General features: G+C 49.3%; 1 protein-coding gene across 1 annotated transcript in view; it reads left to right on the top strand.

Annotated features, from left to right (window-relative positions):
• The window catches only part of LOC145850486 (synaptotagmin-7), a 210756-nt gene that overhangs the window by 111992 nt on the left and 73221 nt on the right, over nt 1–25543 (top strand). The gene's annotated exons all lie outside the window — the stretch shown is intronic.

Below are 25543 nucleotides of genomic sequence, written 5' to 3'. Positions count from 1 at the left end.
AGGCCCTGGTCAAATGGCACCCTATTCCCTGTACCCTATTTTCTATAGGCCCTGGTCAAATGGCACCCTAGTCCCTATACCCTATTCTCTATGGGCCCTGGTAAAATGGAACCCTATTCCCTATAGGCCCTGGTCCAAAGTAATACACTATAAGGAATAGGTTGTCACTTTTTACAGAAAGTTAACTTGAACTTGAACAGTAATTACTGTATAATTATATGCACTGACTGCCACCTTCTCACTCGACCTCCTCCCTGTACCCTCCACCTATAGCCTCAACCTCTACCCTCCACGTCCTCCCTCCACCTCTACCCTCCACGTCCTCCCTCCACCCCTCTCCAGCTTCTTTTATTATAATTTTATTATTTCACCTTTATTTAACCAGGTAGGCCAGTTGAGAACAAGTTCTCATTTACAACTGCGACCTGGCCAAGATAAAGCAAAGCAGTGCGACAAAAACAACAACACAGAGTTAGGCATTGGATAAACAAACGTACAGTCAATAACACAATAGAAAAATGTATGTACAGTGTGTGGAAATGTAGTAAGATTAGGGAGGTAAGGCAATAAATAGGCCATGGTGACGAAATAATTACAATTTAGCATTAACACTGGAGTGATAGATGTGCAGATGATGATGTGCAAGTAGGGATACTGGTGTGCAAAAGAGCAACAAGAAAAAAATAACAATATGGGGATGAGGTAGTTGGATGTACTATTTACAGATGGGCTGTGTACAGGTACAGTGATCGGTAGCATGAGTGAAGGAGGCTTTGGATTGGAGATGCTTAATGTGAGTCTGGAAGGAGAGTTTACAGTCTAACCAGACACCTAGGTATTTGTAGTTGTCCACATATTCTAAGTCAGAACCGTCCAGAGTAGTGATGCTAGGTGGGCGGAAGGGTGCGGGCAGCAATTGGTTGAAGAGCATGCATTTAGTTTTACTAGCATTTAAGAGCTGTTGGAGAGTTGTATGGCATTGAATCTCGTTTGGAGGTTTGTTAACACAGTGTCCAAGGAAGGGCACGATGTATACAGAATGGTGTCGTCTGCGTAGAGGTGGATCAGAGAATCACCAGCAGCAAGAGCGACATCATTGATATATACAGAGAAAAGAGTCTTCCCGAGAATTGAAACCTGTGGCACCACCATATAGACTGCCAGAGGTCTGGACAACAGGCCCTCCAATTTGACACTCTGAACTCTATCTGAGAAGTAGTTGGTGAAACAGGCGAGGCAGTCATTTGAGAAACAAAGGCTACTGAGTCTGCCAATATGAATGCGGTGATTGACAGAGTCAAAAGTCTTGGCCAGGTCAATGAAAATGGCTGCACAGTACTGTTTTTGATCTATGGCGGTTATGAGATCGTTTAAGACCTTGAGCGTGGCTGAAGTGCACCCATGACCAGCTCGGAAACCAGATTGCATAGTGGAGAAGGTACGGTGGTGATTCGAAATGGTCGGTAATCTGTTTGTTAACTTGGCTTTCGAAGACTTTAGAAAGGCAGGGCAGGATGGATATAGGTCTGTAACAGTTTGGGTCTAGAGTGTTTCCCCCTTTGAAGAGGAGATTGCGGCAGCTTTCCAATCTTTAGGGTTCTCAGACGATATGAAAGAGAACTTTTGGCGGATAATTTTAGAAAGAGAGGGTCCAGATTGTCTAGCCCAGCTGATTTGTATGGATCCAGATTTTGCCGCTCTTTCAGAACATCAGCTCTCTGGATTTGGGTGAAGGAGAAGCGGGGGAGGGGGGGCTTGGGCAAGTTGCTGCGGGGGGTGCAGAGCTGTTTGCCGGGGTTGACGACACGAAAGAGAGGTTGAACAGGCTAGTAATAGGGGTTGCAATAATTTTGGCAGATAATTTTAGAAAGAAAGGGTCCAGATTGTCTAGCCCGGCTGATTTGTAGGGGTCCAGATTTTGCAGCTCTTTCAGAACATCAGCTGAATGGATTTGGGAGAAGGAGAAATGGGGAAGGCTTGGGCGAGTAGCTGTGGGGGGTGCAGTGCTGTTGACCGGGGTAGGGGTAGACAGGTGGAAAGCATGGCCAGCCGTAGAGAAAAATGCTTATTGAAACTCTCGATTATCGTAGATTTATCGGTGGTGACAGTGCTTCCTAGCCTCAGTGCAGTGGGCAGCTGGAAGGAGGTGCTCTTATTCTCCATGGACTTTACGGTGTCCCAAATCCTTTTGGAATTAGTGCTACAGGATGCACATTTCTGTTTGAAAAAAGCTAGCCTTAGCTTTCCTAACTGACTGTGTATATTGGTTCCTGACTTCCCTGAAAAGTTGCATTTCGCGGGGGCTATTTGATGCTAATACAGTACGCCACAGGATGTTTTTGTGCTGGTCAAGGGCAGTCAAGTCTGGAGTGAACCAAGGGCTGTATCTGTTCTTAGTTCTACATTTTATCAATGGAGCATGCTTATTTAAGATGGTGAGAAAAGCACTTTTAAAGAACAACCAGGCATCCTCTACTGACTGGATGAGGTACCCCAGGGCAGGTTGATTAGAAAGGCCTGCTTACTGCAGTGTTTTAGGGAGCATTTGACAGTGATGAGGGGTGGTCGTTTGACCGTGGGCCAATACGGATGCAGGCAATGAGGCAGTGATCGCTGAGATCCTGGTTGAAGACAGCAGAGGTGTATTTAGAGGGCAAGTTGGTCAGGAGGATATGTATGAGGGTGCCCATATTTACGGATTTAGGGTTGTACCTGGTAGGTTCCTTGATAATTTGTGTGAGATTGAGAGCATCTAGCTTAGATTGTAGGACGGCCGGGGTGCAAAGCATATCCCAGTTTAGGTCACCTAACAGTACAAACTCTGAAGATAGATGGGGGGCAATCAATTCACATTTAGTGTCCAGGGCACAGCTGGGGGCTGAGAGGTGTCTATAAGAAGCGGCAACAGTGAGAGACTTATTTCTGGAAAGGTGGATTTTTCAAAGTAGAAGCTCCAACTGTTTGGGCACAAACCTGGATAGTATGACAGAACTCTGCAGGCTGTCTCTGCAGTAGATTGCATCTCTGCCCCCTTTGGCAGTTCTATCTTGATGGAAAATGTTGTACTTGGGGATGGAAATTTCTGCATTTTTGGTAACCTTCCTAAGCCATGATTCAGACATGGCTAGGACATCAGGGCTGGCATAGTGTGCTAAAGCAGTGAATAAAACAAACTCAGGGAGGAGGCTTCTGATGTTAACATGCATGAAACCAAGGCTTTTACAGTTACAGAAGTTAACAAATGAGAGCTCCTGGGGGATCGGTGTAAAGCAGGGGGCTACAGGGCCTGGGTTAACCTCTGCATCACCAGAGGAACAGAGGAGGAGTAGGATAAGGGTACGGCTGAAGGCTATAAGAACTGGTCGTCTAGTGCGTTGGGAACAGAGAATAAAAAGAGCAGATTTTCTGGGTGTGGTAGAATAGATTCAGGGCATAATGTACAGACAAGGGTATGGTAGGATGTGAGTACAGTGGGGGTAAACCTAGGCATTGAGTGACGATGAGAGAGCTTGCATCTCTGGAGGCACCAGTTAAGCCAGGTGAGGTCTCCCCATGTGTGGGGTGTGTGACAAAAGAGTTATCTAAGACATGATGACCTGGACTAGGTGCTCTACAGTGAAATAAAACAGTAATAACTAACTGAAACAGCAGAAGACAAAGCATATTGACATTAGGGAGAGGCATGTGTAGCCGAGTGATCATAGAGTCCAATGAGCAGCAATAGGTGAGTCAGGGAGCCGTTCGGTAGTCGCTACTATGCTAGGCGAGCGGGAGGCACGGCATTCAGAAAGCTAGCAGGCCGGGGCTAGCAGATGGGTCTTCGACGACATCGCAACGGAAAAGCCTGTTGAAACCACATCAGACGATTACGTCGGCAGACCAGTCACAATGGATTGGCGAGGCTCCGTGTCGGCAATAAAGGGTCCAGGCCAATTGGCAAAAGAGATATTGTAGCCCACAAATTAGCGGGTATACCTCTTCAGCTAGCCGGGAGATGGGCCTAGCTTGACGCTAGCTCAAGGCTAACTGGTGCTTGCTTAGGGACAGAGGCGTTAGCCAGCAGTAGCTACTCGGTTGCAGCTAGCTAGCTGCGATGATCCGGTGTAATGGCCCAGAGCTTGCGTTAGGAATCCGATGATGTAGTGGAGAAAAGCAGTCCGATATACTCTGGTCGCGCTGTGCGGATTGACAGGTATTGACCGAGCTAAAGCTGGCTGGTGTCCGAGCTAAAGGTGAAGACCGCTAGCCATGGCTAACAGTGACTAATAGCTAGTAGCTAGTTAGCTGGCTAGCTGCTGATGGGGGTTCCAGTTATAAGGTATAAAAATAGCAGATCCGTACCACATTGGGTGAGGCGGGTTGCAGAAAAGTATATTTAGATCATAGGTGAAAAGTGAAGTAAAAATATATAAGAAAAAAAACGACGAAACCGACTATTTACATGGGACAAGACGGGACAAGACAAACACAAGTCCGACTGCTACGCCATCTTGGTAATCTCCTACATCCACCTCCTCCCTCTACCTCTACCCTCCGCCTTCTCCCTCCCTCTACCTCCCTCTAGCTCCTCCCTCCACGTCCTCCCTCCACCACCTCCCTCCCCCATCACCCTCCAGCTCAGATTAAAAACGTCCACATAGAACCTCTTTAAGGCAGCGACTGCACCCTCCACATTGGCGGGTGGAACGATCACAGAAACATGGCGTGGCAGCTCTGCTGACTGGACACTGCTCCACTTATTCCACCTGCCTGCCTGTCTCATTAGCCCTTACCCTCTCTACCTCTGAGGAACACTAGTCCCTTTCTGCATGGTCCCTTTTGGCTGTAAGTTCCAAATGCCACCATATTCCCTGTATAGTGCCACCATATTCCCTATATAATGCCACCATATTCCCTATATAGGGGCGGCAGGTAGCCTAGTGGTTAGAGTGTTGGGCCAGTAACTGAAAGGTTGCTAGATCGAATCCCCGAGCTGACAAGGTAAAAATATGTTGTCCTGCCCCTGAATAAGGCAGTTAACCCTCAGTTCCCCTGTAGGCCGTCATTATAAATAAGAATTTGTTCTTAACTGACTTGCCTAGTTAAATAAAGGTTAAATAAAAAAATATTCTGTGTATAGTACCACTATAATGCCACCATATTTCCCTATATTGTGCCATTTGGGAACAGACCACAGTCTAAGTGCATGTGAGCCACATCACCTGCACAGTGCATGAAGGTAATTACAGGGTCGTTAATATTCATTTCAGGAAGTGATGTCCCCCACTCTCAGATTGTTCTGAAATGTTTTCTGTAGTTAGAAACAGATAAGATAAGCATTCTTGCAACATTATTTTGATTGAAAAACTTATTTGAAATTCAGCTAATTGATTACACCGAAGTTGGCCATTTCAATTTATAGGATTTATATTTACATTTACGTCATTTAGCAGACGCTCTTATCCAGAGCGACTTACAAATTGGTGCATTCACCTTATGATATCCAGGTGGAACAACCATTTTACAATAGTACATCAATATCTTTTTTTCTTCTTTTTTGGGGGGGGGGGGGTTAGAAGGATTACTTTATCCTATCCCAGGTATTCCTTAAAGAGGTGGGGTTTCAGGTGTCTCCGGAAGGTGGTGATTGACTCCGCTGTCCTGGCGTCGTGAGGGAGCTTGTTCCACCATTGGGGTGCCAGAGCAGCGAACAGTTTTGACTGGGCTGAGCGGGAACCGTGCTTCCGCAGAGGTAGGGGGGCCAGCAGGCCAGAGGTGGATGAACGCAGTGCCCTTGTTTGGGTGTAGGGACTGATCCGGCCTGACTTCCCTATGGAGGGCCGTTCCCCTCACAGCTCCATAGGGAAGCACCATGGTCTTGTAGCAGATGCGAGCTTCAACTAGAAGCCAGTGGAGTGTGCGGAGGAGTGGGGTGACGTGAGCGAACTTGGGAAGGTTGAACACCAGACGGGCTGCGGCGTTCTGGATGAGTTGTAGGGGTTTAACCTCTCTGGGCTAGGCGGGACGAATTCATCCCACCTACGCAACAGCCAGTCTAATCCAGTGGCGCGATTTTCAAATACGTTAAAAATCCTATTACTTAAATTTCTCAAACATATGACTATTTTACAGCTATTTAAAGACAAGACTCTCATTAATCTAACCACACTGTCCGATTTCAAAAAGGCTTTACAACGAAAGCAAAACATTAGATTATGTCAGCAGAGTACCAAGCCAGAAATAATCAGACACCCATTTTTCAAGCTAGCATATAATGTCACAAAAACCCAGAAGACAGCTAAATGCAGCACTAACCTTTGATGATCTTCATCAGATGACAACCCTAGGACATTACAATACATGCATGTTTTGTTCAATCAAGTTCATATTTATATCAAAAACCAGCTTTTTACAATAGCATGTGACGTTCAGAACTAGCATACCCCCCCGCAAACTTCCGGCGAATTCACTAACAATTTACTAAATTACTCACGATAAACGTGATATGTCCGATTTTAAAATAGCTTTTTGGTGAAAGCACATTTTGCAATATTCTAAGTACATAGCCCAGCCATCACGGGCTAGCTATTTAGACACCCGGCATGTTTAGCACTCACCAATATCAGATTTACTATTACAAAAGTTTGATTACATTTTGTTGTCTTCGTCAGAATGCACTCCCAGGACTGCTACTTCAATAACAAATGTTGGTTTGGTCCAAAATAATCCATCGTTATATCCGAATAGCGGCGTTTTGTTCGTGCGTCCCAGACACTATCCGAAATGGTAAATCAAGGTCGCGCGCATGGCGCAATTCATGACAAAAAAAATCGAAATATTCCATTACCGTACTTCGAAGCATGTCAACCGCTGTTTAAAATCAATTTTTATGCCATTTTTCTCGTAAAAAAGCGATAATATTCCGACCGGGAATGTCCATTTAGCTAAACAGAGGAAAGAAAACAAAGCTTTCGGTCGACACGGGCACGAGCCTGAGTCTCACAGTACTGTAACCAGCCACTACCCAAACGCGCTACTTTGTTTCAGCCAGAGCCTGCAAAGCCACGATTCAGCGTTTTGCCGCCTTCTGAGAGCCTATGGCAGCCGTAGGAAGTGTCACGGGACAGCTAAGATCCTCACTCTTCAATAAACAGAGACAAGAAGAACGACACCTTGTCAGACAGGCCACTTCCTGCATGAAATCTTCTCAGGTTTTTGCCTGCCATATGAGTTCTGTTATACTCACAGACACCATTCAAACAGTTTTAGAAACTTTAGGGTGTTTTCTATCCAAAGCCAATAATTATATGCATATTCTAGTTACTGGGCAGGAGTAGTAACCAGATTAAATCGGGTACGTTTTTTATCCAGCCGTGTCAATACTGCCCCCTACCCTCAACAGGTTAATGGAGCAGGCAGGGAGCCCAGCCAACAGCGAGTTGCAGTAATCCAGACGAGAGATGACAAGTCCCTGGATTAGGACCTGCGCCGCTTCCTGTGTAAGGCAGGGTCGTACTCTGCGAATGTTGTAGAGCATGAACCTACAGGATCGGGTCACCGCCTTGATGTTAGTGGAGAACGACAGGGTGTTGTCCAAGGTCATGCCAAGGCTCTTAGCACTCTGGGAGGAGGACACAATGGAGTTGTCAACCGTGAGGGCGAGATCATGGAACGGGCAGTCCTTCCCCGGGAGGAAGAGCAACTCCATCTTGCCGAGGTTCAGCTTGAGGTGATGATCCATCATCCACACTGATATTTCTGCCAGACATGCAGAGATGCGATTCGCCACCTGGTTATCAGAAGGGGGAAAGGAGAAGATTAATTGTGTGTCGTCTGCGTAGCAATGATAGGAGAGACCATGTGAGGATATGACAGAGCCAAGTGACTTGGTGTATAGCGAGAATAGGAGAGGGCCTAGAACTGAGCCCTGGGGGACACCAGTGGTGAGAGCACGTGGTGCGGAGACAGATTCTCGCCACGCCACCTGGTAGGAGCGACCTGTCAGGTAGGATGCAATCCAAGAGTGAGCCGCACCGGAGATGCCCATCTCGGAGAGGGTGGAGAGGAGGATCTGATGGTTCACAGTATCAAAGGCAGCAGATAGGTCTAGAAGGATGAGAGCAGAGGAGAGAGAGTTAGCTTTAGCAGTGCGGAGAGCCTCCGTGACACAGAGAAGAGCAGTCTCAGTTGAATGACCAATCTTGAAACCTGACTGATTTGGATCAAGAAGGTCATTCTGAGAGAGATAGCAAGAGAGCTGGCCAAGGATGACATGCTCAAGAGTTTTGTAGAGAAAATAAAGAAGGGATACTGGTCTGTAGTTGTTGACATCGGAGGGATCGAGTGTAGGTTTTTTGAGAAAGGGTGCAACTCTCGCTCTCTTGAAGACGGAAGGGACGTAGCCAGCGGTCAAGGATGAGTTGATGAGCGAGGTGAGGTAAGGGAGAAGGTCTCCGGAAATGGTCCGGAGAAGAGAGGAGATGATAGGGTCAAGCGGGCAGGTTGTTGGGTAGCCGGCCGTCACAAGTCGCAAGATTTCATCTGGAGAGAGAAGGGAGAAAGAGGTCAAAGCATAGGGTAGGGCAATGTGAGCAGGACCAGCGGTGTCGTTTGACTTAACAAACGAGGATCGGATGTCGTCAACCTTCTTTTCAAAATGGTTGACAAAGTCATCTGCAGAGAGGGAGGAGGGGGGGAGAAGGATTCAGAAGGGAGGAGAAGTTGGCAAAGAGCTTCCTAGGGTTAGAGGCAGATGCTTGGAATTTAGAGTGGTAGAAAGTGGCTTTAGCAGCAGAAACAGAGGAAGAAAATGTAGAGAGGAGGGAGTGAAAAGATGCCAGGACCGCAGGGAGGCTAGTTTTCCTCCATTCCGCTCGGCTGCCCGGAGCCCTGTTCTGTGAGCTCGCAATGAGTCGTCAAGCCACGGAGCAGGAGGGGAGGACCGAGCCGGCCGGGAGGATAGGGGACATAGAGAGTCAAAGGATGCAGAAAGGGAGGAGAGGAGGGTTGAGGAGGCAGAATCAGGAGATTGTTTGGAGAAGGATTGAGCAGAGGGAAGAGATGATAGGATGGAAGAGAAGAGAGTAGCGGGAGAGAGAGAGCGAAGGTTGCGACGACGCAATACCATCTGAGTAGGGGCAGAGTGAGTAATGTTGGAGGAGAGCGAGATGGAAAAGGATACAAGGTAGTGGTCGGAGACTTGGAGGGGAGTTGCAGTGAGATTAGTAGAAGAACAGCATCTAGTAAAGATGAGGTCAAGCGTATTGCCTACCTTGTGAGTAGGGGTGATGGTGAGAGGGTGAGGTTAAAAGAGGAGAGGAGTGGAAAGAAGGTGGCAGAGAGAAATTAGTCAAAGGTAGACGTAGGGAGGTTAAAGTCACCCAGAACTGTGAGGGGTGAGCCATCCTCGGGAAAGGAACTTATCAAGGCGTCAAGCTCATTGATGAACTCTCCAAGGGAACCTGGAGGGCGATAAATGATAAGGATGTTGAGCTTGAATGGGCTAGTGACTGTGACAGCATGGAATTCAAAGGAGGAGATAGACAGATGGGTCAGGGGAGAAAGAGAGAATGTCCACTTGGGAGAGATGAGGATTCCAGTGCCACCACCCCGCTGACCAGATGCTCTCGGGGTATGCGAGAACACGTGGTCAGATGAGGAGAGAGCAGTAGGAGTAGCAGTGTTTTCTGTGGTATTCCATATTTCCGTCAGCGCCAAGAAGTCAAGGGACTGGAGGGTAGCATAGGCTGAGGTGAACTCTGCCTTGTTGGCCGCAGACCGGCAGTTCCAGAGGCTGCCGGAGACCTGGAACTCCACGTGGGTCATGCGCGCTGGGACCACCAGGTTAGAGTGGCAGCAGCCACGCGGTGTGAAGCGTTTGTATGGCTTGTGCAGAGAGGAGAGAACAGGGATAGACAGACACATAGTTGACAGGTTACAGAAGAGGCTATGCTAATGCAAAGGAGATTGGAATGAAAATTAACTAAACAACTGGGGAAGCGAGAGAGCAGGGCCTCCCTCACTAACCTTTCACTGAAACACTTTGATATAACTCTTCCAACTTCCACTTTAGAAATTATAATTGATGTAAACTACAGTGGTTCAATGTTTCAGGAATAGGCTCAAACTTAGTTTATACAGCTAGATAACTTGGTACAGTATTCTTCCGTGAAACCCACCCTGTGCACCGTATCCTATGAACTAGCATGCTAGCATCCAATAACACGCGGTTAGCACCAATACTTGGTTACAACAAACTACCAATGGATCATACGTGTCCGTGTCTAGTTCCTTTCATAACGCAGAAGTAATTAAACGTTGGCTAGCTAACACAAAGTCAGTCCTGCTAGCTACACAAGTGGACTACACATCTCGAATGTTCAGAAAGTTAAGCTTACATTGCAAAAATCTTATTGACTAAAATGATACAGTACTGCTAGCTGGTAAAGTTGGCCAGCTAGCAGTGGCTGCGTTGTTGACTTTGTTTGAAAATGTAGCTGGCTAGCTAACCTCGATAGTTTCTCTGTACTACACCTCTATCTTTGATACAAAGACAAAGACAACTATGATACAAAGACAACTATGTAGCTAGCTAACATTACACTAATCAAATCGTTCCGTTGTAATGTATTTAGTTTCTACAGTACTGCTAGTTGGTAAAGTTGGCTAGCTAGCAGTGGCTGTGGTGTTGACTTTGTTTGGAAAATGGCGTCGCCGCGAACGAATATAGCTGGCTAGCTAACCTTGTTAGTTTCTCTAACTACACCTTTATCTTTGATACAAAGACAGCAAAGACAACTATGTAGCTAGCTAACATTACACTAATCAAATCGTTCCGAGACTGTGGTTCCGTTATATAATATTCATTAAATATAATGGCCAAACCTCTTCTTAACAATGACTAAGACATGAGGAATCCAAATAAATTGGCAAAAGCCACACCAAGCCGTCCACAACAGGCACTATCAGTTCTTTATGTTTGACCAGTAGTATGAAGCTTGGCTTGGAGCTTGGTATTGTTTTTTTTCGTACTATGTCATGTATTCTCAGAGAATTCGGTGTTGTTGTTTTCCCTTTTCAGATACATTAGCCATTGAAGCCGCTTGCATCCCACCCATAAAGGAGTGTGAAAGTACCAGGTTTTGCCCATTAGATACTGCTGTTCCTGCTGTTACTGCCACAACCTTTTAACAATTTTGCTGGTCTCTTGTGTATTAAATGGACCCTTTGGAAATTTGGGTAGAAAACCAATGGTGTGGTCATCCTTAGAACTTAAGCCAGACCTCCAAGAAAGCAATTCAAACACACACAAACTATTCTTCTCTTAGGCTTAATCTGTGTCCGGGAAACAGATCCTGTTTGTGTAGTTTATAGTTTATTCCCTTCCAAAAAAGGTCTGGATTAGTTACTGTTAGACCATTCCTGGTGTAATTGTATTTTGTTTTAGTCACTAGCTAATTTCTCCATCACATTTTTGGTATTGTAGGAAAAGTTATCATTAGACAATTGCACCATAGGCTAAGGCTAAGAGAAAGACAAACTGAATTGTTGGCTTACTTGTGAGGATGACCACAACACACATTTTTATCATGAACAAAAGCTATTGATTTTCAAACCAAAGTTGAAAAAAAAAACTATAATTGTGGTCCATTTAATAGACACAAGTGGCAGTAACAGCAGGAACAGTGGCACACTCTGGAACTCTTGTCTTCACAGTGCCAAAACCTCATCAACCCTCGACTTCCAGCGAGAGTCAACCGGAGGAAACAAACTACTCAGTTTTATGTGATTACTGATCAGTTCATGTATACATTTATAATTAGTAGGTTTCGTTATCTGTTTTACAAACCTTTTTTATTTTTGTACTTATTATGTATTGTATATAGTTTTTTTTTTGGTGTGGTTTTCATATAAGCCTTATGGGCTTCCAACCACACCGACACACCATTTTTTTCATTTTGTATTTTTTTTTAAATCTGTATTGTTGTCTATCACTTGTTTTCTTTGGTGCAAATATATACATATAATTATAAAAACAAAAATAATAGTACATATTGTGGGCAAAACCTGGTACTTTCACACTAATTTCCATGTCAGAACAATCTGAGATGGTGGGTGTGGAAATCCTCTTTCTGGTGTTTTTTTGAGGTGGAACCAGTCGACAGTAAAGCATCTTTGAGTGCATCATGGTGTGGCTCTCTCCATACGTATAGCTCTAAATGTGTGGGGGCCACAGCACCTGCACAGTACACGTAAATAAAGCACAGTATCTTGGAGAGCGGCATGGTATGTGGTTGGCTCTTCCATCCATACTAATGTCCCTGTAACAGTTTTTTTTAAACACATTTTTATTTAACCTTTATTTAACTAGGCAAGTCAGTTAAGAATAAATTCTTATTTACAATGACGTCCTACCAGTTTGTCATGGGACTAAGGTACCTGTACCGTTTGTCATGGGACTAAGGTACCGGTTGTCATGGGACTAAGGTACCGGTTGTCATGGGACTAAGGTACCGGTTGTCATGGGACTAAGGTACCGGTTGTCATGGGACTAAGGTACCTGTACCGGTTGTCATGGGACTAAGGTACCTGTACTGGTTGTCATGGGACTAAGGTACCTGTACTGGTTGTCATGGGACTAAGGTACCTGTACCGGTTGTCATGGGACTAAGGTACTTGTACCGGTTGTCATGGGACTAAGGTTGTCATGGGACTAAGGTACCGGTTGTCATGGGACTAAGGTACCTGTACCAGTTGTCATGGGACTAAGGTACCTGTACTGGTTGTCATGGGACTAAGGTTCCTGTACTGGTTGTCATGGGACTAAGGTATCTGTACCGGTTGTCATGGGACTAAGGTACCTGTACCGGTTGTCATGGGACTAAGGTATCTGTACCGGTTGTCATGGGACTAAGGTACCTGTACCGGTTGTCATGGGACTAAGGTACCTGTACCGGTTGTCATGGGAATGAGGTACCTGTACTGGTTGTCATGGGACTAAGGTACCTGTACCGGTTGTCATGGGACTAAGGTTTCTGTACCGGTTGTCATGGGACTAAGGTACCTGTACCGGTTGTCATGGGACTAAGGTTTCTGTACCGGTTGTCATGGGACTAAGGTTTCTGTACCGGTTGTCATGGGACTAAGGTTTCTGTACCGGTTGTCATGGGACTAAGGTACCTGTACCGGTTGTCATGGGACTAAGGTTTCTGTACCGGTTGTCATGGGACTAAGGTTTCTGTACCGGTTGTCATGGGACTAAGGTTTCTGTACCGGTTGTCATGGGACTAAGGTTTCTGTACCGGTTGTCATGGGACTAAGGTATCTGTACCGGTTGTCATGGGACTAAGGTTTCTGTACCGGTTGTCATGGGACTAAGGTATCTGTACGGTTGTCATGGGACTAAGGTTTCTGTACCGGTTGTCATGGGACTAAGGTATCTGTACTGGTTGCAGAAAATAAGCCACGTTCACTCAGGAGACCTAAGAACGCCATCCCTAATTATTTAGCTTTCTTGACTCTGAGCTCTAAGTTCTCAGCTCCCAATGCATGTGGGCCAAATCACCTGCGCAGTTCACGTTAGTAATTACTGCACAGTATCTCAGAGTGCATCACGGCATGGCCTGCAGGCTATCTCTCTCTTCTTCTCTCTCTCTCTCAGTGTTAACGTCCCTGACTCCCTGTAGTCTGTAGTCTTGACTTGTTGTCAAGGTGGGTGTCGTGGGAAAAAGATGCACTAACTAATTACTTCAGTTCTGACCCTGTACTTGTGGCCCTGTGTGGTTCAGTTGGTAACGTTGTGGCGTAGTGACACCAAGCCAAGGTCGTGGGTTCAGTTCCCTCAGGGATCTCACACTAAATATGCAGGGACTCACTGTACTATACCGCTTTGGATAAACTGGCGTATTCTGTTGTCAAGGTGGATACTGTGGAAAATAGAGGCACTAGAATTAGCTTGTTCAGTTCTCAGTCGTGGGTTCAATGACCGTATGAATCACGTACTAAAAATGTATGAATCACAAACTAAAAATGTATGGATATCCTTCCACCAGAGATGAATTCTATACTAATGTCTCTGTATTTGTTGTAAAGGTGTTTGCTGTGGGAAAAGAGGAACTACTATAGCAGTGACACTCCACTCTATCCCTCCACCAGGGACTCATTTCCATTCCATCAACACAGTCAATGTGTCCCAAATGGCACGCTCTTTCTTGTATAGGGCCCTATAGGCCCTGGTGGAAAGTAATGCACTATATAGGGAATAGGGTGCCATTTGGGATGTGTCCTCAGTCTTTGTTGTTGTTTCCTGCCAAAGGAAAAGGCATATTTGTTACAGACTCATTGGAACATAATATACTCACAGCTCTCCTCTCCTTTCTTCTCCTCTCTCCTCTCTCCTCTCATCTCTCCTCTCTCCTCTCATTTCTCCTCTCTCCTCTCTCCTCTCTCCTTTCATCTCTCCTCTCCTCTCTCCTCTCCTTTCTTCTCCTCTCCTCTCCTCTCCTCTCCTCTCATCTCCTCTCCTTTCTTCTCCTCTCCTCTCCTCTCCTCTCCACTCCTCTCCTCTCCTCTCCACTCCTCTCCTCTCTCCTCTCCTTTCTTCTCCTTTCTTCTCCTTTCTCCTCTCCTCTCCTCTCCTCTCCTCTCCTCTCCTCTCCTCTCCTCTCCTCTCCTCTCCTCTCCTCTCCTCTCCTCTCCACTCCTCTCCTCTCTCCTCTCCTTTCTTCTCCTCTCCTCTCCTCTCCTCTCCTCTCCTCTCCTCTCCTCTCCTCTCCTCTCCTCTCCTCTCCTCTCCTCTCCTCTCCTCTCTTATTTAGTCTTTCACAGTAGATAAAAGAGATAGAGATGGACACCTAGAACAAACAATCCGTGTGTGTGTGTGTGTGTGTGTGTGTGTGTGTGTGTGTGTGTTTGTGTTCTGAGGGTCTTGATCAATAGGGCCAACAGCTTGTTTAGCCTTGTTGTCACATTTAATGAGCAGTCTGGACTCCTCCCTCTCCTCCCTCTCCCACCTCTCTCCCCCTCTCTCCCACCTCTCCCCTCTCTCCCACGTCTCTCCCACCTCTCTCTCCCCTCTCTCTCACCTCTCTCCCCCCTCTCCCTCCTGGGGTTGAGTTGGCTCCTCCCTCTCCTCCCTCTCCCACCTCTCTCCCCCTCTCTCCCCCTTTCCCCCATGGGGTTGGGTTGGCTCTCCCCTCTCTCCCACCTCTCTCTCCCACCTCTCTCCCCCTCTTCCCCTCTCTCCCACCTCTCCCCTCTCTCCCACCTCTCCCACCTCTCTCTCCCCTCTCTCTCACCTCTCTCTCACCTCTCTCCCCCTCTTCCCCCCTCTCTCCCACCTCTCCCCTCTCTCCCACCTCTCTCCCACCTCTCTCTCCCCCTCTCCCCCTCTCTCCCACCTATCCCCTTTCTCCCACTTCTCTCCCACCTCTCCCACCTCTCTCCCCCTCTCCCCCGTCTCTCCCACCCTCTCTCTCCCCTCTCTCTCCCCTCTCTCCCCCTCTCCCTCCTGGGGTTAAGTTGGCTCCTCCCTCTCCTCCCTCTCCCACCTCTCTCCCCCTTTCCCCCATGGGGTTGGGTTGGCTCTCCCCTCTCTCCCATCTCTCTCTCCCACCTCTCTCCCCCTCTTCCCCCCTCTCTCCCACCTCTCCCCTCTCTCCCACCTCTCCCACCTCTCTCTCCCCTCTCTCTCACCTCTCTCCCCCTCTTCCCCCTCTCTCCCACCTCTCCCCTCTCTCCCACCTCTCTCCCACCTCTCTCTCCCCTCTCTCTCACCTCTCTCCCCCTCTCCCTCCTGGGGTTGAGTTGGCTCCTCCCTCTCCTCCCTCTCCCCCTCTCTTCCACCTCTCCCCCCTCTCTCCCCCCTCTCTCCCACCTCTCACCCCCTCTCCTTCCTCTCCTCCCTCTCCCTCCTGGGGTTGGGTTGGCACCCCCCTCTCTGCCCTCTCTCTCCCCCCTCTCTCCCACCTCTCCCTCTCTCCCACTTCTCTCCCACCTCTCCCACCTCTCTCCCCCTCTCCCCCCTCTCTCCCACCTCTCTCTCCCCTCTCTCTCACCTTTCTCCCCCCTCTCCCTCCTGGGGTTGAGTTGGCTCCTCCCTCTCCTCCCTCTCCCACCTCTCTCCCCCCTCTCTCCCCCCTTTCCCCCATGGGGTTGGGTTGGCTCTCCCCTCTCTCCCACCTCTCTCTCCCACCTCTCTCCCCCTCTTCCCCCCTCTCTCCCACCTCTCCCCTCTCTCCCACCTCTCCCACCTCTCTCTCCCCTCTCTCTCACCTCTCTCCCCCTCTTCCCCCCTCTCTCCCACCTCTCCCCTCTCTCCCACCTCTCTCCCACCTCTCTCTCCCCTCTCTCTCACCTCTCTCCCCCTCTCCCTCCTGGGGTTGAGTTGGCTCCTCCCTCTCCTCCCTCTCCCCCTCTCTCCCACCTCTCCCCCCTCTCTCCCCCCTCTCTCCTACCTCTCTCCCCCTCTCCTTCCTCTCCTCCCTCTCCCTCCTGGGGTTGGGTTGGCACCCCCCTCTCTGCCCTCTCTCTCCCCCCTCTCTCCCACCTCTCCCTCTCTCCCACTTCTCTCCCACCTCTCCCACCTCTCTCCCCCTCTCCCCCCTCTCTCCCACCTCTCTCTCCCCTCTCTCTCACCTTTCTCCCCCCTCTCCCTCCTGGGGTTGAGTTGGCTCCTCCCTCTCCTCCCTCTCCCACCTCTCTCCCCCCTCTCTCCCCCCTTTCCCCCATGGGGTTGGGTTGGCTCTCCCCTCTCTCCCACCTCTCTCTCCCACCTCTCTCCCCCTCTTCCCCCCTCTCTCCCACCTCTCCCCTCTCTCCCACCTCTCCCACCTCTCTCTCCCCTCTCTCTCACCTCTCTCCCCCTCTTCCCCCTCTCTCCCACCTCTCCCCTCTCTCCCACCTCTCTCTCCCCTCTCTCTCACCTCTCTCCCCCCTCTCCCTCCTGGGGTTGAGTTGGCTCCTCCCTCTCCTCCCTCTCCCACTCTCTCCCACCTCTCCCCCCTCTCTCCCCCCTCTCTCCCACCTCTCTCCCCCTCTCCTTCCTCTCCTCCCTCTCCCTCCTGGGGTTGGGTTGGCACCCCCCCTCTCTGCCCTCTCTCTCCCCCCTCTCTCCCACCTCTCCCCTCTCTCCCACTTCTCTCCCACCTCTCCCACCTCTCTCCCCCTCTCCCCCCTCTCTCCCACCTCTCTCTCCCCTCTCTCACCTCTCTCCCCCCTCTCCCTCCTGGGGTTGAGTTGGCTCCTCCCTCTCCTCCCTCTCCCACCTCTCTCCCCCCTCTCTCCCCCCTTTCCCCCATGGGGTTGGGTTGGCTCTCCCCTCTCTCCCACCTCTCTCTCCCACCTCTCTCCCCCTCTTCCCCCCTCTCTCCCACCTCTCCCCTCTCTCCCACCTCTCCCACCTCTCTCTCCCCTCTCTCTCACCTCTCTCTCACCTCTCTCCCCCTCTTCCCCCCTCTCACCCACCTCTCCCCCCTCTCCCCCCTCTCTCCCACCTATCCCCTTTCTCCCACTTCTCTCCCACCTCTCCCACCTCTCTCCCCCTCTCCCCCGTCTCTCCCACCTCTCTCTCCCCTCTCTCTCCCCTCTCTCCCCCCTCTCCCTCCTGGGGTTGAGTTGGCTCCTCCCTCTCCTCCCTCTCCCACCTCTCTCCCCCCTTTCCCCCATGGGGTTGGGTTGGCTCTCCCCTCTCTCCCATCTCTCTCTCCCACCTCTCTCCCCCTCTTCCCCCCTCTCTCCCACCTCTCCCCTCTCTCCCACCTCTCCCACCTCTCTCTCCCCTCTCTCTCACCTCTCTCCCCCTCTTCCCCCCTCTCTCCCACCTCTCCCCTCTCTCCCACCTCTCTCCCACCTCTCTCTACCCTCTCTCTCACCTCTCTCCCCCCTCTCCCTCCTGGGGTTGAGTTGGCTCCTCCCTCTCTTCCCTCTCCTCCCTCTCCCCCTCTCTTCCACCTCTCCCCCCTCTCTCCCCCCTCTCTCCCACCTCTCTCCCCCTCTCCTTCCTCTCCTCCCTCTCCCTCCTGGGGTTGGGTTGGCACCCCCCTCTCTGCCCTCTCTCTCCCCCCTCTCTCCCACCTCTCCCTCTCTCCCACTTCTCTCCCACCTCTCCCACCTCTCTCCCCCTCTCCCCCCTCTCTCCCACCTCTCTCTCCCCTCTCTCTCACCTTTCTCCCCCCTCTCCCTCCTGGGGTTGAGTTGGCTCCTCCCTCTCCTCCCTCTCCCACCTCTCTCCCCCCTCTCTCCCCCCTTTCCCCCATGGGGTTGGGTTGGCTCTCCCCTCTCTCCCACCTCTCTCTCCCACCTCTCTCCCCCTCTTCCCCCCTCTCTCCCACCTCTCCCCTCTCTCCCACCTCTCCCACCTCTCTCTCCCCTCTCTCTCACCTCTCTCCCCCTCTTCCCCCCTCTCTCCCACCTCTCCCCTCTCTCCCACCTCTCTCCCACCTCTCTCTCCCCTCTCTCTCACCTCTCTCCCCCTCTCCCTCCTGGGGTTGAGTTGGCTCCTCCCTCTCCTCCCTCTCCCCCTCTCTCCCACCTCTCCCCCCTCTCTCCCCCCTCTCTCCTACCTCTCTCCCCCTCTCCTTCCTCTCCTCCCTCTCCCTCCTGGGGTTGGGTTGGCACCCCCCTCTCTGCCCTCTCTCTCCCCCCTCTCTCCCACCTCTCTCTCCCCTCTCCTTCCTCTCCTCCCTCTCCCTCCTGGAGTTGGGTTGGCTCTCCCCTCTCTCCCACCTCTCCTCCCTGGGGTTTGGTTGGCTCCCCCCTCTCTCCCACCTCTCCTCCCTGGGGTTGGGTTGGCTCCCCCCTCTCTCCCCCTCTCCCCCCTCTCCTCTCTGGGGTGGAGTTGGCTCCAATGGGTTTGAGAAGGAGACAAGGAAAGAGGACTCAAGGAGTCAAATAAAGAGCTATGGCTATAAAGTGTCCCCTGGTATACCAACAGGACTCACCAAGAAAGACTAGTATAAATAGGGAAATACCTAGTCGGTTGTACAACTGAATGTATTCAACTGAAATGTGTCTTCCACATTTAACCCAACCCCTCTGAACCAGAGAGGTGCAGGGGGGCTGCCTTAATCGACATTCACGCCTTTGGCGCCTGGGGAACAATGGGTTAACTGCCTTGCTCAGGGGCAGAACAACAGATTTTTACCTTGTCAGTTCGGGGGATTCGATACAGCAACCTTTTGGTTACTGGCCCAATGCTCAGACAGACAGACAGACAGACAGACTAGTATAGACAGACAGACAGACAGACAGACAGACAGACAGACAGACAGACAGACAGACAGACAGACAGACAGACAGACAGACAGACAGACAGACAGACAGACAGACAGACAGACAGACAGACAGACAGACTAGTATAGATAGATAGCTACCTGTCTCTGAGCTGCTGTCCCCCAGGACATCATGGGGATGGGCAGCAGAGGAGTGAACAAATAAAGACAGAATGATCGGGGAGTGAGATAAAAGGGAAGTAATGACAGAGGACGGGAGAGAGGGAACGAGAGAGGGAAAGAAAGAGAGAGAGAGAGAGAGACAGTCTGTGGAGAAATTATAAATGCGTAATTGGAAAGAAGGGTTTGGTCTTTGTCAAATGTTTAGACTTGGGTCCCAAAGGCACCCTGTTCCGTATGTAGTGCACTATGGGCTCCAGTCAAAAGAAGTGCACTGTGTGGGGAATATAGTGCCATTTGGGATACATGCTTTATGATGCCTTTTATCACTGTTTATGTAATGAAGAAAATGGTACAAAGAACATTTGCAGTGAATATATGAATGTATTTTTGTAATTTCTTTAAATATCAAGGCTTCACCTGATGTCTTGACTGATTGAATAGAGAGAGAGAGAGAGAGAGAGAGAGAGAGAGGCTGAGAGAGAGGGACCGAGAGAGAGAGGGCCCGGGAGAGAGACAGAGAGAGAGAGGTACCGAGAGAGAGACGGGGAGACAGAGACCGAGAGAGAGACAGAGATAGAAAGGGACCGAGAGAGAGAAGGACAGAGAGACCGAAAGACAAAGACAGAGAGAGAGAGAGACCGAGAGAGAGGGACCGAGAGAGAGATGGACCGAGAGAGAGACCGAGAGATGGACCGAGAGAGATGGACCGAGAGAGAGAGGGACCGAGAGAGAGACAGAGAGAGAGTGGTACCGAGAGAGAGACCGGGAGACAGAGACCGAAAGAGAGACAGAGATAGAAAGGGACCAAGAGAGAGAAGGACAGAGAGACCGAAAGACAAAGACAGAGAGAGAGAGAGAGACCGAGAGAGAGAGGGACCGAGAGAGAGAGGGACGGAGAGAGAGATGGACCGAGAGAGAGACCGAGAGAGAGAGAGAGAGAGAGAGAGACCGAAAGACCGAGAGACCAGGGCGTAATTCACTGTTGAAAAAAAAAGCATCATGCATTTGTCAACCCATCCACCGCCTACTCCCCCACCTCCCTCATCTAACCCCTTTAATGTTTTCAATCTTTACTAATGACCTGCCACTGGCTCTGAGTAAAGCCTGTGTGTCTCTGTATGTTGATGACTCAACACTATACATGTCAGCTACCACAGCAAGTGACATTTTTTTAATTTAACTAGGCAAGTCAGTTAAGAGCAAATTCTTATTTACAATGACAGCTTACCGGGGAACAAGTGGGTTTAACTGCCTTGTTCAGGGGCAGAATGACAGATTTTTACCTTGTCAGCTCAGGGATTCAATCTAGAAACCTTTCCGCTACCTCAAATCAAATCAAATGTATTTATAAAGCCCTTCTTACATCAGCTGATGTCACAGCCTAAAACCCCAAACAGCAAGCAATGCAGGTGTAGAAGCACGGTGGCTAGGAGAAACTCCCTAGAAAAGCCAGAACCTAGGAAGAAACCTGGAGAGGAACCAGGCTGTGAGTGGTGGCCAGTCCTCTTCGGGCTGTGCCGGGTGGAGATTATAACAGAACATGGCTAAGATGTTCAAATGTTCATAGATGACCAGCAGGGTCAAATAATAATAATCACAGTGGATGTCGAGGGTGAAACAGGTCAGCACCTCAAGAGTAAATGTCAGTTGTCTTTTCATATCCGATCATTGAGAGTATCTCTACCACTGCTGCTGTCTCTAGAGAGTTGAAAACAGCAGGTCAGGGACAGGTAGCACGTCCGGTGAACAGGTCAGGGTTCCACAGCGCAGCAGGCAGAACAGTTGAAACTGGAGCAGCAGCACGACCAGGTGGACTGGGGACAGCAAGGAGTCATCATGCCAGGTAGTCCTGAGGTGTGGTCCTAGGGCTCAGGTCCTCCGAGAGAGAGAAAGAGAGAGAGACCTGCCACCCCAGATCACTGCAACAATTAACAAAGAGCTGCAGTCAGTTTCAGAATGGGTGGCGAGGAATACACTAGTAATAAATATTTGAAAACTAAAAAGCATTGTATTTGGGACAAACCATTCACTAAACCCTAAACCTCAAATAAATCTCGTAATGAATAATGTGGAAAATTGAGGAGACTAAACTGCTTGGAGTAACCCCGGATTGTAAACTGTCATGGTCAAAACATATTGATACAACAGTAGCTAAGATGGGGAGAAGTCTGTCCATAATAAAGTGTTACTCTGCCTTCTTAACAACACTATCAACAAGGCAGGTCCGAGAGGCACTAGTTTTGTCGCACCTTAACTACTGCCCAGTCATATGATCAAGTGCCACAAAAAGGGACATAGGCAAATCACAGTTGGCCCAGAACAGAGCAGCGCAGCTGGCCCTTAAATGTGGACAGAGAGCTAATATTAATGACATGTATATCAATCTCTCCTGGCTCAAAGTAGAGGAGAGATTGACTGCATCACTACTTGTATTTATGAGAAGTATTGACGTGTTGAAAGCACCAAACTGTCTGTTCAAACGACTAGCACACAGCTCAGACACCTATACATAAAAAACATAAAAATACACCACGCTAAAACAATGATGCTAACACACGCACGCTAACACACGCTAACACACGTTAACACACGCTAAAACACAGATGCTAACACACGTACGCTAACACACGCTAACACACGCACGCTAACACCCGTGCACTGTGGTATTGTTGAACGATGATGGTGTACATGTTGTGTTGTAGATACGTAGTGGTATAGTAATGTTATTTGATCTACTGTTTTATTTGTAATTGTAGTTGTTTTGTATCATATGCCTTAATGTATTTGGACCCCAGGAAGAGCTAATGGAGATATCATCATCCCCCTACTGTCTGTTGTGACATCATCATCCCCCTACTGTCTGTTGTGACATCATCATCCCCCTACTGTCTGTTGTGACATCATCATCCCCCTACTGTCTGTTGTGACATCATCATCCCCCTACTGTCTGTTGTGACATCATCATCCCCCTACTGTCTGTTGTGACATCATCATCCCCCTACTGTCTGTTGTGACATCATCATCCCCCTAATGTCTGTTGTGACATCATCATCCCCCTACTGTCTGTTGTGACGTCATCATCCCCCTACTGTCTGTTGTGACGTCATCATCCCCCTACTGTCTGTTGTGACGTCATCATCCCCCTACTGTCTGTTGTGACATCATCATCCCCCTACTGTCTGTTGTGACATCATCATCCCCCTACTGTCTGTTGTGACATCATCATCCCCCTACTGTCTGTTGTGACATCATCATCCCCCTACTGTCTGTTGTGACATCATCATCCCCCTACTGTCTGTTGTGACATCATCATCCCCCTACTGTCTGTTGTGACATCATCATCCCCCTACTGTCTGTTGTGACATCATCATCCCCCTAATGTCTGTTGTGACATCATCATCCCCCTACTGTCTGTTGTGACATCATCATCCCCCTACTGTCTGTTGTGACGTCATCATCCCCCTACTGTCTGTTGTGACGTCATCATCCCCCTACTGTCTGTTGTGACATCATCATCCCCCTACTGTCTGTTGTGACATCATCATCCCCCTACTGTCTGTTGTGACATCATCATCCCCCTACTGTCTGTTGTGACATCATCATCCCCCTACTGTCTGTTGTGACATCATCATCCCCCTACTGTCTGTTGTGACATCATCATCCCCCTACTGTCTGTTGTGACATCATCCCCCCACTGTCTGTTGTGACATCATCATCCCCCCACTGTCTGTTGTGACATCATCATCCCCCTACTGTCTGTTGTGACATCATCATCCCCCTACTGTCTGTTGTGACATCATCCCCCCACTATCTGTTGTGACGTCATCATCCCCCCACTGTCTGTTGTGACATCATCATCCCCCTACTGTCTGTTGTGACATCATCATCCCCCTACTGTCTGTTGTGACATCATCCCCCCACTGTCTGTTGTGACATCATCATCCCCCCCACTGTCTGTTGTGACATCATCATCCCCCTACTGTCTGTTGTGACATCATCATCCCCCCACTGTCTGTTGTGACATCATCATCCCCCTACTGTCTGTTGTGACATCATCCCCCCACTGTCTGTTGTGACATCATCATCCCCCCACTGTCTGTTGTGACATCATCATCCCCCTACTGTCTGTTGTGACATCATCATCCCCCTACTGTCTGTTGTGACATCATCATCCCCCTACTGTCTGTTGTGACATCATCATCCCCCTACTGTCTGTTGTGACATCATCATCCCCCTAATGTCTGTTGTGACATCATCATCCCCCTACTGTCTGTTGTGACGTCATCATCCCCCTACTGTCTGTTGTGACGTCATCATCCCCCTACTGTCTGTTGTGACGTCATCATCCCCCTACTGTCTGTTGTGACATCATCATCCCCCTACTGTCTGTTGTGACATCATCATCCCCCTACTGTCTGTTGTGACATCATCATCCCCCTACTGTCTGTTGTGACATCATCATCCCCCTACTGTCTGTTGTGACATCATCATCCCCCTACTGTCTGTTGTGACATCATCATCCCCCTACTGTCTGTTGTGACATCATCATCCCCCTACTGTCTGTTGTGACATCATCATCCCCCTAATGTCTGTTGTGACATCATCATCCCCCTACTGTCTGTTGTGACATCATCATCCCCCTACTGTCTGTTGTGACGTCATCATCCCCCTACTGTCTGTTGTGACGTCATCATCCCCCTACTGTCTGTTGTGACATCATCATCCCCCTACTGTCTGTTGTGACATCATCATCCCCCTACTGTCTGTTGTGACATCATCATCCCCCTACTGTCTGTTGTGACATCATCATCCCCCTACTGTCTGTTGTGACATCATCATCCCCCTACTGTCTGTTGTGACATCATCATCCCCCTACTGTCTGTTGTGACATCATCCCCCCACTGTCTGTTGTGACATCATCATCCCCCCACTGTCTGTTGTGACATCATCATCCCCCTACTGTCTGTTGTGACATCATCATCCCCCTACTGTCTGTTGTGACATCATCCCCCCACTATCTGTTGTGACGTCATCATCCCCCCACTGTCTGTTGTGACATCATCATCCCCCTACTGTCTGTTGTGACATCATCATCCCCCTACTGTCTGTTGTGACATCATCCCCCCACTGTCTGTTGTGACATCATCATCCCCCCCACTGTCTGTTGTGACATCATCATCCCCCTACTGTCTGTTGTGACATCATCATCCCCCCACTGTCTGTTGTGACATCATCATCCCCCTACTGTCTGTTGTGACATCATCCCCCCACTGTCTGTTGTGACATCATCATCCCCCCACTGTCTGTTGTGACATCATCATCCCCCTACTGTCTGTTGTGACATCATCATCCCCCTACTGTCTGTTGTGACATCATCATCCCCCCACTGTCTGTTGTGACATCATCATCCCCCCACTGTCTGTTGTGACATCATCATCCCCCTACTGTCTGTTGTGACATCATCATCCCCCTACTGTCTGTTGTGACATCATCATCCCCCTACTGTCTGTTGTGACATCATCCCCCCACTATCTGTTGTGACATCATCATCCCCCCACTGTCTGTTGTGACATCATCATCCCCCCACTGTCTGTTGTGACATCATCATTCCCCCACTGTCTGTTGTGACATCATCATCCCCCCACTGTCTGTTGTGACATCATCATCCCCCTACTGTCTGTTGTGACATCATCATCCCCCTACTGTCTGTTGTGACATCATCCCCCCACTATCTGTTGTGACATCATCATCCCCCCACTGTCTGTTGTGACATCATCATTCCCCCACTGTCTGATGTGACATCATCATCCCCCCACTGTCTGTTGTGACGTCATCATCCCCCCACTGTCTGTTGTGACGTCATCATCCCCCCACTGTCTGTTGTGACATCATCATCCCCCCACTGTCTGTTGTGACGTCATCATCCCCCCACTGTCTGTTGTGACGTCATCATCCCCCCACTGTCTGTTGTGACATCATCGTCCTACTGTCTTCAGATATCTCAGTTTGCATTTGACTTGTTTGAGGATGTGATTGACCATTTTTTTACATCACAAAACAGCACTATAGGACTTTTGAATGTATGTACAGGCTGAAGTCACTCAACTCTCTCTCTCTCTCTCTCTCTCTCTCTCTCTCTCTCTCTCTCTCGGTCTCTCTCTCTCTCTCCAACC

The sequence above is a fragment of the Salmo salar genome, chromosome 23, assembly GCF_965601325.2.
Source record: "Salmo salar chromosome 23, fSalSal1, whole genome shotgun sequence".
Classification (NCBI taxonomy): domain Eukaryota; kingdom Metazoa; phylum Chordata; class Actinopteri; order Salmoniformes; family Salmonidae; genus Salmo; species Salmo salar.
The sequence above is the reverse complement of the archived record's forward strand: the minus strand, read 5'-3'. Positions and strand labels throughout refer to the sequence as shown.